This window comes from Gobio gobio (assembly GCF_949357685.1).
Source record: "Gobio gobio genome assembly, chromosome: 14".
NCBI classification, from domain to species: domain Eukaryota; kingdom Metazoa; phylum Chordata; class Actinopteri; order Cypriniformes; family Gobionidae; genus Gobio; species Gobio gobio.
The window spans coordinates 41,063,285-41,076,248 of record NC_137107.1 but is presented as its reverse complement, the minus strand read 5'-3'; the positions used below and the strand labels follow the sequence as shown (position 1 = coordinate 41,076,248).

At 41.5% G+C, this 12,964-nt stretch overlaps 1 protein-coding gene across 1 annotated transcript in view; it reads right to left on the bottom strand.

Moving 5' to 3' along the window:
• Nucleotides 1-12,964, bottom strand: part of LOC307137479 (uncharacterized protein) — an 890,992-nt gene that overhangs the window by 152,589 nt on the left and 725,439 nt on the right. The gene's annotated exons all lie outside the window — the stretch shown is intronic.

The window sequence follows — 12,964 nt, the reverse complement described above, 5'->3', positions numbered from 1 at the left end:
AGATATAGGTCTTGGTATATGGTTGCTAGGGTACTCTGTTTGGTTGCTAAGGGGGCTTGGCAGCATCCAATGATGATACTGCGTGTCTGTATGAATGATATAAACCAACCCCCAGGCCTCTATGATGTTCTGAAGCAGAGATATAGGTCTTGGTATACGGTTGCTAGGGTACTCTGTTTGGTTGCTAGGGGGGCTTGGCAGCATCCAATGATGATACTGCTTGTCTGTATGAATGATATAAAGCAACCCCCATGTCTCTACGATGTTCCGAAGCAGAGATAAAGGTCTTAGTATACGGTTGCTAGGGTACTCTGTTTGGTTGCTAAGGGGGCTTGGCAGCATCCAATGATGATACTGCTTGTCTGTATGAATGATATAAACCAACCCCCATGCCTCTATGATGTTCTGAAGCAGAGATATAGGTCTTGGTATACGGTTGCTAGGGTACTCTGTTTGGTTGCTAGGGGAGCTTGGCAGCATCCAATGATGATACTGCTTGTCTGTATGAATGATATAAACCAACCCCCATGTCTCTACGATGTTCCGAAGCAGAGATAAAGGTCTTGGTATACGGTTGCTAGGGTACTCTGTTTGGTTGCTTGGGGGGCTTGGCAGCATCCAATGATGATACTGCTTGTCTGTATGAATGATATAAACCAACCCCCATGCCTCTATGACGTTCTGAGGCAGAGATATAGGTCTTGGTAAACGGTTGCTAGGGTACTCTGTTTGGTTGCTATGGAGTGGCGTGGCAGCTGCCAATGATGATACTCCAAAGGCTGCTTGTCAGTATTAATGATATAAAACAACCCCCATGTCTCTATGTTGTTCTGATGCAGAGATATAGGTCTTGCTAAACGGTTGCTAGGCTGCTTGATAATGGTTGCTAGGTCGTGGCTAGGAAGTGTTGAAGGTGATGTGTTATTGGCTGTTGATGTCCTGAGTCAAACAAACCCACCCTCATGTTTCTATGACACTTCTATCCAAAGATATCCCTTTGATCTCTTTCAATGGAAGTCTATGGGATCAGTTGCTAGGGAGCTCTAAATGGTTGCTAGGGCGTGGCTTCATATGTTGACAATCATCCTGAGATAGTGATTGGCTGTCTGAGTAAATTGAGCCCACCCCCTTGTCTCTGAGACACTGTGAGCCAGAGCTGTGGTCAATACAAAATCCCTATGCAATTTCCCATTGTAAGAGAAACACATGAGTTTTATGGGACGTCCCTCCCCATTATAAGTCAATGGGGAAATTTGAGGAATTTTGGGGAGCTCTAGCGCCCCAGGGGTACAACTTGTACCCCATTGCAATGTGTCATCTTACAGGGCCTGTCAGGCTCTTCAAATGTGGTGACACACGAGTTTCTCCGAAATCCTCGCTCGGAGCTATGAGGGGTCAAAGTTTCCGCAATGTTAAATCCCATTGACTTTTCGGCTACTTTTTCGCCCCTGGGGCGAACATCGCACCCCCGATCCCTTAGAAAAGATATAGCACACCATTCCCGTATAAGGCGGTCGATTTGACGCCTCATTCATAGGTCTGTGACAAAATTTGTGGGAGGAGAAGCGCGCCGAAAAAGTGTCCGGAATTATAATAATTATAAACTAGAATGTACATTTCCTGAAGAAAATGTGAGTGGTGCTTGCCGTGGCAAAATTCGCCACCCGGATAATGCAAAAAAGCCAAGAAACATGTCTGTAGGATGTTCTGGGGCTGAGATATAGGTCTTTGTAAACGGTTGCTAGGGTACTATGTTTGGTTGCTATGGAGTGGCTTGGCAACATTCAATGATGATACTGCTTGTCAGTATGAATGATATAAACCAACCCCCATGTCTGTATGATATTGTGATGCAGAGATATAGGTCTTGGTAAACGGTTGCTAGGGAACTCTGTTTGGTTGCTATGGAGTGTTTTGGCAACATTCAATGATGATACTGCTTGTCAGTATGAATGATATAAACCAACCCCCATGTCTCTACGATGTTCTGAGGCAGAGATATAGGTCTTGGTATATGGTTGCTAGGGTACTCTGTTTGGTTGCTAGGGGGGCTTGGCAGCATCCAATGATGATACTGCTTGTCTGTATGAATTATATAAACCAACCCCCATGTCTCTATGATGTTCTGAGGCAGAGATATAGGTCTTGGTATATGGTTGCTAGGGTACTCTGTTTGGTTGCTAAGGGGTCTTGGCAGCATCCAATGATGATAGTGCTTGTCTGTATGAATGAAATAAACCAACCCCCATGTCTCTATGATGTTCTGAAGCAGAGATATAGGTCTTGGTATATGGTTGCTAGGGTACTCTGTTTGGTTGCTAAGGGGGCTTGGCAGCATCCAATGATGATACTGCTTGTCTGTATAAATGATATAAACCAACCCCCATGTCTCTATGATGTTCTGAAGCAGAGATATAGGTCTTGGTATACGGTTGCTAGGGTACTCTGTTTGGTTGCTAGGGGGGCTTGGCAGCATCCAATGATGATACTGCTTGTCTGTATGAATCATATAAACCAACCCCCATGTCTCTACGTTGTTCCGAAGCAGAGATATAGGTCTTGGTATACGGTTGCTAGGGTACTCTGTTTGGTTGCTAGGGGGGCTTGGCAGCATCCAATGATGATACTGCTTGTCTGTATGAATGATATAAACCAACCCCCATGTCTCTACGATATTCTGAAGCAGAGAAATAGGTCTTGGTATACGGTTGCTAGGGTACTCTGTTTGGTTGCTAGGGGGGCTTGGCAGCATCCAATGATGATACTGCTTGTCTGTATGAATGATATAAACCAACCCCCATGTCTCTACGATGTTCTGAAGCAGAGATATAGGTCTTGGTATACGGTTGCTAGGGTACTCTGTTTGGTTGCTAGGGGGGCTTGGCAGCATCCAATGATGATACTGCTTGTCTGTATGAATGATATAAACCAACCCCCATGCCTCTATGATGTTCTAAGACAGAGATATAGGTCTTGGTAAACGGTTGCTAGGGTACTTTGTTTGGTTGCTATGGAGTGGCTTGGCAGCATCCAATGATGATACTCCAAAGGCTGCTTGTCAGTATGAACAATATAAACCAACCCCCATGTCTCTATGACATTCAGATGTGAAGATATCCCTCTGTGGATTTGGGTTGCTAGGGTGCTTGATAATGGTTGCTAGGGCGTGGCTAGGAAGTGTTGAACGTGATTTGTGATTGGCTGTTGATGCCCCGAGTCAAACAAACCCACCCTCATGTTTCTATGACACTTCTATCCAAAGATATCCCTTTGATGTTTTTCAATGGAAGTCCATGGGATCAGTTGCTAGGGAGCTCTAAATGGTTGCTAGGGCGTGGCTTGATAGATTCTTAGTGATCCTGAGATAGTGATTGGTTGGCTGAGTAAATTGAGCCCACCCCCTTGTCTCTGAGACACTGTGAGCCAGAGCTGTGGTCAATACAAAATCCCTATGCAATTTCCTATAGTAAGAGAAACGCATGCGTTTTATGGGACGTCCCTCCCCATTATAAGTCAATGGGAAAATTTGAGGAATTTTGGGGAGCTCTAGCGCCCCAGGGGTACAACTCACACCACTTTGCGATGTGTCATCTTAAAGGGCCTGTCAGCCTCTTCAAATGAGGTGACACACGAGTTTCTACGAAATCCTCGCTCAGAGTTATGACTCGTTAAAATTTTTCCCAATGTTAAGTCTATGCGATTTTTTTCGCTACTTTTTCGCCCCTGGGGCGAACATCGTACCCCCGATCCCTTAGAAAAGATATAGCACACCATTCCCGAATAAGCCGCACGTTTTGACACCTCATTCATGGGTGTGTGACAAACGGTGCGGGAGGAGTAGCGCGTCAAAATGTTGTGTGGAAAAAGAATAATAATAAACCGTTCCTGGGTTACATAGTATATATACGCCTTGCTAAACAAGCTCCACGAATATTAATAAGTATGGAGAATAACAATATTGATGCCTTGCTTCGCAAGGCCCACTAATAAGTATGTTTGAGAGTGATGGTGATGCCTTGCTGCGCAAGGCATCACTAAAAACCGTTCTGGGGCAAGATAGTAATAGTGATGCCTTGCTACGCAAGCACCACTAATAAACCGATCTAAATATATTTATGGCTTGCTACGCAAGCACCATTAATATTAATAAGTATGGAGAATAACAATATTGATGCATTGCTTCACAAGCAACACTAATAAGTATGTTTGAGAGTGATGGTGATGCCTTGCTTCGCAAGGCATCACTAAAACCGTTTTCGGGCTAGATAGTAATAGTGATGCCTTGCTACGCAAGCACCACTAACAAGTTAATTGACAAGACACAGCTGAACAGAATAAACTAACGAGGGTAACCACAAGCTGGATAGACACCTTCTTTTCGAATATCTTCGTCTTCATGTTTTCTCCTACGGTGGCCCAGTAGTGCACAACACAACGAAATTTAAAAAGCATACATAAGTTCACAACACAACAAAATAAATCCACAACACAACGGAATGAAACCACAACACAATGAAATCAAGCCACAACACAAAGAAAAATCCACAACACAACGAAATCAAGCCACAACACAACGAAAAATCCACAACACAACGAAATAGCCACAACACAACGGAAATGCTCCCAACCACTCGGGGGCACTCGGAGCGCTGTAAAGTTGCCACTGTTCTATAGAGTTGGCAATCTTACAAAGAAATCAATACCACAATTAGTTTCAACAGTATGTAGGCTAACCATTGTTTATCTATATGAAATATTAATTTTAAATCACATCACCTACATGCATTATAGCTGCATATTTATGCTCGAGAATGCTTTGACCCGATACCACGGCGCTAAGGCAACGTCTGCCAATTCCACCAATTGGTTGAAATGTATAATTTGTATGAATTAAAATTACTTTTTAACATTTAAAAACAGACATGTTAAAATTCCACAGCTTGATTGTATTGGTAAAATTGACTTAATAATGCACAACACAACATTGGAATTTGAAAATTAAAAAAAAACAAGTTAATTTAATTCATACAAATTATTTCAACGTGGAATTGGTAGACGCTCCCTTAGCGCTGAGGCAGCGGGTCAAAGCGTTCTCGAGTATAAATATGCAGCTATTATGCACGTAAGTGATTTTTAATTGATATTTCATGTCGATATACAACTGCACACTTAAAACTGATCGTAGTGTTTAAATATTTGTAAGATTGGCGAATCTATATAGAACAATGCAAGGAAAACTAACTTTAGCGCACTCCGAGAGTCCCCTAGTGGTTGGGAGCATTTCCGTTGTGTTGTGGCTATTTCGTTGTGTTGTGGATTTTTCGCTGTGTTGTGGCTTGATTTCGTTGTGTTGTGGATTTTTCTTTGTGTTGCGGCTTGACTTCCTTGTGTTGTGTCTTGATTTCGTTGTGTTGTGGATTTTTCTTTGTGTTGCGGCTTGACTTCCTTGTGTTGTGTCTTGATTTCGTTGTGTTGTGGTTTCATTCCGTTGTGTTGTGGATTTATTTCGTTGTGTTGTGAACTTATGTATGCTTTTTAAATTTCGTTGTGTTGTGCACTACTGGGCCATCATATTCTCCTGATGTTGCAGAGCAACACTTGTTGTAAAAGAGCGAATTTTATCTTCCACAGGGTCAAGACATTTAGGCAATGTTTGATTATTCACTGCCAGAGAAAACAAAACTAAAATCACCGGTGTGTGTGTGTGTGAAATGCACTATTCAAATAAACGTGACGTGCTTTACCAAGTTAAATAACAAGAACAAACTGTGTTAAATAAAATTTGAAGTAAAAAGGTATTCGTCCTACAGTGTTTTTTATACTTTACCACAGTAAAGGATGTGAATAGTTTAGGGGTGACCCCGAATAGTCGAAGATTCGATGCATCGATATCCGGAGCCTGATTCGACCACCGATCTCACGGTCGAACCTTTGCAGGTGTTATGAAACGAGGATCATACCATTTTGGCAAATGGGGGGTGCTCAATGTCTAATTTCACACATAACTACTGGTTTTGTACGATTATATTAAGTTATATACAGCCTTTAATTATGATGATGCTGTAAAAGAAAGAAAAAAACGTGAAAAGAAAGAAGCGTTCAATAAATATTTTTAACGCGCGCACGCGTGTGTGTGTGTAAATCCAACCACCCCTGTGACAGATTTTAAGTTTCACTTTCCCTGATCCGTGACAGACGAGGCGCATCTTGGCGGCAGGGAATACTTAACAATGTCTGGAATAAGAAACTCTAAAGTGTGGATGCACTTTGAAATGGTAAAAGATTAAAGTTAAAAAAAAAAAAGTTAAATGCAAGTTGTGCCAACAGCTCATGTCCTAGCACTCATCAACAGCAAACATGGCTTTCCACTTAAAACGGGCAAGTTTAAAGTCCCTGTAAAGTCAAAACTAAACATGTGTTCTGAGTTCCTCACACCACAGATAAATGTGTTATTAACCACCCAGCCAAATTTGAATCATAAAAAAACCCGGGAAGTACATAAAATAGCTTATCAAAAACCTGAAAAAATGAGCAGCATTCTCTGCTCTCAAACGCTGGGGGTGTGTCCGCTGTCGGCGCCGAAACCACGCCCACTCGCGGGAAAGCGGCAGTAGCACACAAGACAACACTCACTGATCACGAGCAGCTATGATCACGACGCACCAGATGTCGGCGGGACGGGAGGATGAAGGCCGGGGCGGGGGATAGTCGGTTCTGCAGCGGATTATCAGTGAATCCCAGTCGTCTCCGGTGAAAGTTTGTAAAACGATCCGGTGTAAAGTCACTGCAGAGGTAGGTGTCGGTGATGATCCTCAGCTCTCTCCATCAAGATTGCTGTTCACAAAATTAATCCACCTCTTCATCGTTTTTGTTTTGTAAGCTGTTATGTAAGTTGTTGACTATAATAACTAACAGTACTAACAGTAACTCGCGATCAAACTGATGCGAATGTGCTCTAGTTATGATCGTGTTAGGGGAGGAGCCAGGCTCGGTGGCTCCAGTGCGTCATCGAGCCACCGTTTTAGCCCCGCCCAGAAAATCCTGAACACAGCAACGGTGAAAAACTGTTTAACGGTCTAACTTCTGAATTCAGTACTTCATAGTTCACAGTCTTTGTAATGTGTTTCAGCAATACATTTCTTACATTTATAATGTGTTTAGAAACAAATCTCAGAATTGCCTTTACAGGGACATTAAGAGCGCAATGTTAACAAGTTGGTTTTCCCCGCACACAATTCGAAAAGACTCAAACGCACACAAGCAGAGTGAAAGAATGGATTTTTTTCGATCGGGTAGGGTACAAGTGTTTTCAAACATTTAAGCCGTTTCTAATTTTAATTTGCTGTGAACATGTTTAGCTAAAAAAAACTGCCAGTTTAGCGTTTATTGTTGTTTCGGCAGTTTAAAAGAGAATTTTCACAATTCTGGCAAAACTTTCGTTGTTTTAATAATTTACTTATTTTTATTTAATTTATTGATCACTCAGGGTTACTTAATTTAACTGTGGCTTGTGTTTTTTTATATATACTATGTTCCCCTGCACTTTGGCATTTTGCACACATTTATTATGCTCCCTGTGACTTGATTCTGACTTTATTTCGTTTTTATTTATTTTTTAATATTAGAAATGTATATTCTGTTCTAATTTAATTCTGTAAATTAATGATTTTTATTTATTATTTTTTTCTTGATGTTCCGCTGCACTGAAAGCATGCTGGCACAGCAATTTTGCCGATTTAATTTAATTTCGCAAAATGTGAAATGCAAATCCTGTCTGCAGTCGGTGTGTTCTTTTCCTCTCTAGGCAGGGTTTTTTTTTTTTTTGGTTTATTTCTGAAAATGTGCTTTTATATATTTGTGTGATGTTCTGTGATGTATTTCGATCGCGCTTTAAAATATTATGAGAACACATTTTACGAATATGTTTATCCACCACATTACCTTTTATTTAAACCTAAATAAGAAAGCCATTGTCAGTTCGTCTGTCAGTTGGCAGGCAGTTTTGGTCGCTTTATTAAAAGGTGTTGCTGTGTGGAGTGTGTAAAATAAAATAAAAATAGTTTTACCCGCCTGCTGACTGTCGTGCCCCTCCCAACCCATTCACACACACATAGATGATCCAACACGATCTCATGACAATGCGTATCAATAGTACAAGTGTGCAATCTCGTGGAATATACGCCTGAATGAGTTTTGGCGTGCAAATGCTACGCAGTTTTTCGCGTGCATATGATACGCATTTTATGGCTTGTATATGACACGCTTTTGGGTAGGGTGAGGGTAGGGGGTGGGGGGTTCGCACTTATAATATGCTCATAAACTCATTTTGCCGTATACATTCCACGAGATTGCACACTCATATTATTTATACGCATTTTCGTGAGATCGGGCTCAATGATTCGACTATCGGTCGACTATAGAAAGATTCGACAATTCTGATTCGAATATGTAAATCATTAGTTGGGGACACCCCTAGAATAGTTATAATAGACTTAATTATAAGCAAACAAAAGGAAGAAACGTTTATAATCCCCTGCGAAAATGGGTGTGACGAGAGTGAAGATCTGGGAAAAGAAACGAGATGTCCATGTCCATTGGGATAAAATGGACTAGGCCTATTGTTAAAATTCACAGAAAATCGGGTGACCAGATCGCAAAACAGAATAAAAAAGCTGACAAATCTTAAATTTGGGTCAGCCTACATCTCTCATCATGTTTTCATGGCTGCGATGTAATATTTAACTGCTAATTTATGTCCTTTGTAGGCTAAACAAAGCTTTGTGCTTTCAGTCATTATTTGGGTTAGTAAAATAATGAAATGATAGTTAAGTAGAAAATAGTATTTCTGTAAAGAGATATAGTAAATTACCCCGTCAACTGCCAATTTAGGGGACATCGCCCAACCCTAGGTGCAAACATATCCACATCGCTATGATCAGATGCTTTCTTAACGGCTGCTTTCTCACCGCTGTCATTATTTTTCTGTTTATTTTGTTATTGAGAGGAAAGCGCGCAGCACATATTTACATATTCAGCTAAACTGCATTTATATGTTATAACATTACCAGTAAATTACCGGTATGATGCTGTGTGTGAACGTAGAATGAAGATTACCGGTATGAGCACATACAAAGTAAGAGCACACTGACGTAAGAAGTCGGCTTTGGGCCAATCACAAAAGTTCTTATGGAGATGATGCGTCACTTTACAGATTTTATATATCTGAAGTTATCAAGACAGTTGCGAAAGGTAGTCAATGAAGGACAGTGATGTGTCAGAGCTCATAAGTATTACAGTGACTAGTGATCGACCAATCTATCAATATTTACGTGTATCGGCCGGCTGCTGCATTCGCCGATAGTTTTTTCCCGGCATTATTTACAGACAGGCGTCCACAGGCAGCTCTGGCAGAGTGTTGGCCTGGAATCTTCTCTTCAAGACAACGATAAGTTTTAAACTTTCAAAGCATCTTTTAAAGGGTAACTAAACCCCTGCTCAGAGCTTAACTCCACCCACTGGCAATTTTCAAAAAATGCTGGAAAAGTGGGCAGAGCCCAGCGGACACAGAGGGGACGAACCGAGGGCGGGGCTGAGCGGAGGGTGTGCACCTGAGACCCGCAGGGACGGGTTGATTGACATCTGTCTGACTCGCGAGTCGCAAAGATGGGGAATGACTGGAGTGACGCCAGCTTTGCAACAGAGCGGTCGTTTCTCCTACCTTCACCTGAAGTGGAGGAGGGTGGATTGTCTGTAGACATAAACCCGGAGCTTTATCAATGCGAGCCGCTGCTCAAACTGCGTTAACTCCCGATGCTGACGATGCTAGTGAAGCAGCCGCGCAAGAGAACTGACCTAATCTATCTGCGTCCGTGGCAACCACTTGCGTGTCAGGGTTTGAAAGCACGGCTCATGTATGAAAATTATCTGTACACATGACGGGCGGCAATAAAATCGCAAGAAAAGCCTGACGTGTACTGAAAACTTCATTATTTAACCGTATTTTCTTCAATACAATGTTAAAGCAAGTGTCAAGTGAGTTTCATTCATAATGTTTACTTCATGTAATATGACAGTTCATACTGGAGTGAAGCCGTTCTCATCATGTGATTGGGGGAAACATTTCTGAGGGCGTGGTGAGCTCGTGCCAGGGGCGCGGATAGTGAGCCGTTGGATGTACCATCCTACGTCACGATGTACCACAACGTCCAATAGGAAAATTCAACTGCAGTAGCCACCGTTCAACCTTAAGAGGGCAGCACTTTGGCGGTTTTACACCATATTTTATAGAATTAAAACACTTTATACTCAAATGTCAAAACATTTACTCGAATCAATGAACAGCATTAATAAAGCCCCAGTATTACAGATCATTAACTAAAAAAAGTTGGTTTAGGGTTTAGTTACCCTTTAACTGTTTGACTTAGTTGAAATATTGCCATACACTTTGAAAGTGGAAACACGTTGCACACAGAGTTTGAGCTCCCTCCAAAGATTCTCTATTGGGTTTAGGTCTGGAGATTGGCAAGGCCACGCCAGAACCTTGATATGTTTCTTACAGAGCCACTCCTTGGTTATCCTGGCTGTGTGCTTCGGGTCATTGTCATGTTGGAAGACCCAGCCTCGACCCATCTTCAATGCTCTAACTGAGGGAAGGAGGTTGTTCCCCAAAATCTCGCAATACATGGCCCCGGTCATCCTCTCTTTAATACAGTGCAGTCGCCCTGTCCCATGTGCAGAAAAACACCCCCAAAGCTTGCATGCTTCACAGTAGGGATGGTGTTCTTGGGATGGTACTCATCATTCTTCTTCCTCCAAACACGTTTAGTGGAATTATGACCAAAAATTCTATTTTGGTCTCATCTGACCACATGACTTTCTCCCATGACTCCTCTGGATCATCCAAATGGTCATTGGCAAACTTAAGACGGGCCTGGACATGTGCTGGTTTAAGCAGGGGAACCTTCCGTGCCATGCATGATTTCAAACCATGACGTCTTAGTGTATTACCAACAGTAACCTTGGAAACGGTGGTCCCAGCTCTTTTTTCAGGTCATTGATCAGCTCCTCCCACGTAGTTCTGGGCTGATTTCTCACCTTTCTTAGGATCATTGAGACCCCACGAGGTGAGATCTTGCATGGAGCCCCAGTCCGAGGGAGATTGACAGTCATGTTTAGCTTCTTCCATTTTCTAATGATTGCTCCAACAGTTGACCTTTTTTCACCAAGCTGCTTGGCAATTTCCCCATAGCCCTTTCCAGCCTTGTGGAGGTGTACAATTTTGTCTCTAGTGTCTTTGGACAGCTCTTTGGTCTTGGCCATGTTAGTAGTTGGATTGTTACTGATTGTATAGGGTGGACAGGTGTCTTTATGCAGCTAACGACCTCAAACAGGTGCATCTAATTTAGGATAATAAATGGAGTGGAGGTGGACATTTTAAAGGCAGACTAACAGGTCTTTGAGGGTCAGAATTCTAGCTGATAGACAGGTGTTCAAATACTTATTTGCAGCTGTATCATACAAATAAATCGTAAAAAAAATCATACATTGTGATTTCTGGATTTTTTTTTTTTTTAGATTATGTCTCTCACAGTGGACATGCACCTACGATGACAATTTCAGACCCCTCCATGATTTCTAAGTGGGAGAACTTGCAAAATAGCAGGGTGTTCAAATACTTATTTTCCTCACTGTACATGTTCTCTGAAGGCCAAACTGATGACTGTGAAATGTAAAGTAACTAAGTAGTTTTTTAGCCCAAATTGATTCTTAATCACATCATGCTGGAATATGTATCAATGTCAAAGTTAAGACATCTTTTAGTTGTTTACTTTCAAAAGGTTACTTCAAAATCCCCTAATCATGTCCAGCAGCTACATTTTTCCCCTGAGACAATTTCATTCTAAATACATGAAACGTTCACAGAAACGAGACCACAAACAAATTGGTTTATGAACTGAATATGTATCATTGAATAAATCGCTGATAAGAGCTTCCCGGTACAGATATAATTCAAAGTGGTGTAAAACGAGATGAAGTTTTCTCTCAAGAGTTCCTCTAAACTGAGCTATAAATAACCTCATAAAACTGAGTGTTATCTATGAATATACAACTTACCAGCTGAGTGACTAATCAGTACATCTTCCTGAAGTTGTAACTCAACATGCACAGCTAGGCAACCAAGAGGTTAAGATATACACAAATTCACTTCATGCCATACATAAACCGAAGGTAAACAACTAATTCTATAAATCTTCACAAAGGTATCTAAGAATATGTGTAATCTATCTGTTGTAAAACTATAAATCATACAATTTAGATCAAGTTCATGCCTTCGTAGTGACCTTTTCATGACTTTCCAGTTGTTTGTAAGTGTTACAAGATTTTTGAAAATCATTTATAAATACTGTACTTTCTAATCCAGTTGGTAACTATTGCAGCATTTCCACCGCGGGAACTTCCCCAGGAACTATGAACTTTGGGGTGGTACTCTGTGTGTTTCGACCGCAGGAACTGGGGGCTAAATAAAGTATAGGGTAAAGATTTCCCCCTCAAAACGGCCCTGCTTGCGAGGTAGTACTTTTTCAAAGTTCAGGAACTTTCAGGGGTGGGACTTGGGCCCTGAACATGCTGATTGGTTGAGCTTAAAAAATACGAGGTTCAGGCTTTATTAAAGCTACACTGTGTAACTTTTTTAGTTTATTCTTAGCTAAAAACACTTAGTTCTTTCAAAAATATATGTGCTCATTAATGTATATTTACTTCTTTCAAGTAATAAAGTACTCTCATAAGTTTATAATATGCCATTGAAAATACATACGGGTAATGGGTTCGAATGCGGGTCGCCATGTTGCCCCTCCATCTTGAAAGTACATCAGCCAAAGAGGGACATACCCGTGAATTCAAGCTTCGCCTTTCGCGTTTTAACACTCGATGGCAGCGTGTCGAATGTGGACGAGGTCGAACT